Raw genomic sequence first — 4,708 nt, forward strand, 5'->3', positions numbered from 1 at the left:
GTTTAGAACTGAAAGGATCCTTATAGATCATCTAGCATAACTCTCTCATTTTACAAATGAGGGAACTGAAGCCCAGAGAGATTAAGAGATTTACACAGAAAATAAATATCTGAGGTAGGATTCGAACCCAGGTCTTCTTGATTCCAAGTCCAACACTCTATTTCCTACACCATGTTGCCTTCCATCTCCTTGTTGCCATCATAAACCAGCCTTTAGATTATGGACACCCATAGAGTGTCCATTAGTGACGCTATCTTAAAACTATCCTTCAATTCAGCAAAAATAAGCAGCCACGTACATTTCTCAGAATTTGGTCTCATACCATGCCAAAAAAAAGTTGTTTTTTTTTTTTTGAAAGGTTTATCCTGCTACACTTGCTAGGCCAACAATTCACCTCGCTCTGCTTGCAAGGCCAACCACAGAGCAAAACAAATTGCCCTGCTTCATTTGCAAGCTCAGCTGGAGACAAAAACAAGTTGTTTGTCTAAGAGTGTTAAAGTTCCCTATATGCTTGGCTTGGGGAGAATTCTTTTTTCTGCGTTCCCTTGTAGCTATGTGTGCCTCAAAGAAAACTCTTGACATGGATCCAAGTTGTGAACCGTGGTTCTTGCCATGACAGTTTCTAGTTCTTGCCATGACAAGCTCATTCATTCTCCCTGCTCTCTCACGGCCTTCCTCTCCAACCCTACGCCAGTCCACCAATCTGAAAAATTAATATACACATTGAAGTCCCCTTGAACACTCTGGTCTCCGAATTCATCAGCTTCCTAAACAATCTTGATTTCCATCTTCTCTCTATATTAGCCACACACAAAGATGATCATGCCCTTGATATGACAATTACCCATAATTATTATCTTAATTTTTTTATACATCTTGTAGATGCTCATTGTATTCCCCCTAATCTGTACTTGCACTAGAGATTTTGGGTACACAGAATGATATTTGATACTTACTCTTAGGGTTATAGGAATAATCCTGAGGGAATATGTATTTCACCACTCTAGCTTCTAAGCCCCCACTGATGTGTTCCTCATTGACAATCAACAGTTGACTGCATTAGCTTTCAGAAAAGGTATTTATTAAGAAAGCATAGTAAGAATTGTTGGTACAAAAACATTTTCCCCAAAACTCGGGGCAGATTCTTCCACAAATACATACAATATCCATGGGTAGAATGAGTCAAAACCTGATGTGTAATGGTAGTGAGGCACCTGTATAGAGAATATAAAAGGGTAATTCAAAATTCCTTCAATGGAAGTACTTTTCTCCCTTTGTAGCATCATTGTGAAGTTCCATTAAGCTCTCTACCTGGGCTCTGAAGTCACTGGCTTTCTAGAGTACAGCATTTCTCTCAGCAAAGAAGGGCCTCTTGTCCTTAAGTTACTTTTCTTTGGTTGGCTCCATGTCTATTTGCCCTCAGTATGTTTCTCTGCTCTCATTGTAGATTCATCTGCATTTATCCATTGACCCTCTAACAGATGCTACAATTACTGCTGCCATTCAACTTTTAACTCTAATAGGACCTTTGGAAGACTTGCATTCACAGGACACATGCTTGGACACTTCAGTCATGGAATATCCATTCACCTAAGATCAGGAAAGAAGAAACACAGAGACAATGACAGCCATATGCTCATACCACCGTGGTCAGGTAGAAGACAGGGCAGATACCTTCTCCACCCCCACCCCTACCCCCGATTCTCAGGGAGGAAATTTTAAGGAGTCTTCCCTCACCTGAAGCCACAAAGGAAAGAGAATGAAGAAGAGGTGAGCCACCCCTTTTGCATACCCGCTGATCCAGCTCAGCAACCCTGAGTCATCAGTTAGTTCTACCAGCTTCTACCAATAATTAGACGATTCTTAGAGTGCAGGACTTGGAAGAACTGAGTTCAAATCCTACCTCAAGCACTCTTTAGCTGGGTGACCCAAAGCAAGTCACTTAACTTTTCAGCCTCAGTTTCCTCATCTGTGAAATGGGGATTATAAAGCACCTACTTCCCAGGGTCTTTCTGAAGATCAAATGGGTTAGTATATGTAAAATGCTTTCAAACCTTAAAGTGTCATAGAAATGTCATCATGATCATCATCTTCATCATCATCATCATCATCACCACATAGTACAAACCCCTTCATGTCTGGAATTAGGCTCACCCTCAAGCTTCCATATTATCATGTGGATTGAAACCAGGCAGGGAATGTCTGTATATTCTCCAAGGCCTGGGTCACACAGGTCAGTCCACTCCCATTATATTCTATGCCTATATGTTGTCTCCCTCTTTAGAATGTAAATTCCTGACATCAGGGACTGTTGACTTTTGTCTTTGGGTCTCCAGAGCTTAGCATCTCAATTGATTGGATAATTCTACCTCCCTCATCCAGAACTCTGAAATTCCCATTTTCCTGAGAGGCACCTTCTTTCTTTCAATCTCCCCTTCTGACTCACCCATGGTAGCCTGTTGTTGGTCTTCCTGGTGGCCTCCAGGCCCTCCACTCCTCCCTTGTGATAGTACAATACATGCTTCCTGAGTCTCTTTTTCCTTTCCACCACAGTCTGAATGTTCTGGGTGACAAGTTCAATGATACACAATCAGCTCTCTTAGAATTGCTCATCCCCTTGTCCTATCACCAGTCACATCTTGTCAACTCCCACCCTCAGGTTACTGCCATCATCATCATCATCTGCCTTTTCTGTTCCTGCTCACTGCTGGCTGAACACTCTCAGAGAAGTCATACAACAATGGAATCACTCCAAATTTTTGTTATCTAATTTCAGCTGGGCCCTCACTGCTGTACAGCAATCCTTTTATTCTCCCTGGTTTTCATCATCTATCATACTCTCCTCAGTTGCTTAAACCAATAAGCATTTATTAAGCTCCTTTTTACTACACAAAAGGGTCTGTGTTCAGCTCTGGAACTCAAGAAACAAAGTGAAAATCAGTCTCTGAGCTCTGTCAGTTACTATCTATGACCTTGGGAAAGGCACTTAACCTCTCGAGGCCTTTCTGTGACTGTAGATCTATGATTTTATGAAGCTATGGACACCAATTTCTCTAACATCAAGAAAACATGGTTTTTAGACTCATCCAAAGCTACCTGGCCATTTGGTCTCTCAGAGGAAGTGAAAGTTTCACTGTGCTCTGTCCTTGTCAGATCATGTATGGAGTGCCGTGTTTGGTTCTGGGTGCCACAGCTTAGGAAGAGCATTCATAAACTCTAGAGACACCCACTAAGCTGCCACCAAGAAAAGGCTAGGGCTGGGTATTGGCACTTTGATTCTAAATGAGTCCCAGCCCCGGAAGACTGTTTCTTCTAAACTGTGCCTACCTGCTGAGTCACTATCCAAGCAATGATAAAAACAAAACAAAAAAACAACATTCATTTCTCTTGTTCACTGTACAACTTTGAGCCACAGAAATTAATTACATCACCTGTAAAAATCAACTCCCCTGTTTTGCATCCCAAAGGTCAAAGCTCCATCTGAGGAATGACTTTAGTGCTCCCAAACACAAGGTTTGGCATATAAATATTTATCACCCGATAGACAGGGAGCCATTGTGCTCTGTTTGTTTACATGATCAGGCAGTTACCTGGGGCGAGGAGGCCACTGTCTGCTTCCTGTCCCAATTTCTCTTGCTCAAGACCTTGGAGGAGACTTGTTGATATGACAGAGTGTTCTGTCCCAGTACTTTTTTTTCTGAGAATCAAAACACAGGGATGCTAGGCAAACAGCCCCTGGGCACACAGTCTGCAAACTAGCTGATATGGGGAGAGTGGAGATTTCCAGGTGTTGCTTGGAAAGATTAAACATTGGTTATAGGGAAAAAATAACCATCTCAGAATTGAATGGTTGAGAGAAGCAGAAAGCCCACTTTTTTTTCCTAAGCTGGCAAATTGGCCCTTGCTTTAGTTGGCATTTCAAGTTCCCTTGTTTTCTGGGTACTAAATGTTTTGGCTAGTTTGAGACAGTACAAATGAAAGAACAGGTAAGAATCATTGCAAATAGGATTTACATAGAGTTAAACTTGTTCTTTGGAATGATTGCATCGCAACTTGTCTGAAAAAGGTCTTAGTGGATGTTGTACAACTTCATTGTGAGTCGGTGCTGTGATAGAACAACCATAGAAAGTAACATAGTCTTAGGCTGAATCAAAATCATAGATTTAGACCTGGAGGGGACTTAGGTGACTTGATCCAAAGCTCCCATTTGACAGATGAAGAAACTAAGGCCCAGAGGGGCTAAGTGACTTGCCCATGCTTGCAGACATAGTAAGAGCTGGATTTGAACCAAGGTTCTCTGCCTATAGGAATAAGAAGGAGGGAGTTCCATCATGCTCTGCCCTGGTCAGAGCATACATGGAGTGTTGTGTTAAGTTCTGGGTGCCACCATTTAGGAAGGATATTTACTTGAGAGCATCCAGAGGAAAATAATCACTAAGGTTCCTCCTAGCTTTAAATCTATGATCCTATGAATCAAGATGGTGAAGGGCTTTGAGTCCATCATATGTGAAGATTGGCTAAATGATCCATGAGGTGTTTATTCTGGAGAGGAGAAGACTTGGGAGGAAATCTTCTTCTTCTTCTTCTCCTTCTCCTTCTCCTCCTCCTCCTCCTTCTTCTTCTTCTTCTCCTTCTCCATCTCCTTCTCCTTCTCCTTCTCTTTCTTCTTCTTCTTCTTCTTCTTCTTCTTCTTCTTCTTCTTCTTCTT

The 4,708-nt window shown here is 41.9% G+C and overlaps 1 long non-coding RNA gene across 2 annotated transcripts; it reads right to left on the reverse strand.

Annotated features, from left to right (window-relative positions):
• Positions 1–1,097: 1,097 nt before the first annotated feature.
• Positions 1,098–3,498, reverse strand: LOC114029404. 2 transcript variants are annotated; one of them, XR_003567489.1, is made up of 3 exons: positions 3,432–3,498; positions 2,447–2,563; positions 1,098–1,590 (listed from the first exon to the last, which is right to left on the reverse strand). It is a non-coding gene; the product is annotated as an uncharacterized LOC114029404 (long non-coding RNA). The 2 variants fall into 2 exon arrangements; XR_003567488.1 differs by lacking the exon at positions 3,432–3,498 and adding an exon at positions 3,097–3,199.
• Between the last annotated feature and the right edge of the window lie 1,210 nt (positions 3,499–4,708).

This window comes from Vombatus ursinus, unplaced genomic scaffold (genome assembly GCF_900497805.2).
Source record: "Vombatus ursinus unplaced genomic scaffold, bare-nosed wombat genome assembly UNPS02014932.1, whole genome shotgun sequence".
Lineage (NCBI taxonomy): Eukaryota > Metazoa > Chordata > Mammalia > Diprotodontia > Vombatidae > Vombatus > Vombatus ursinus.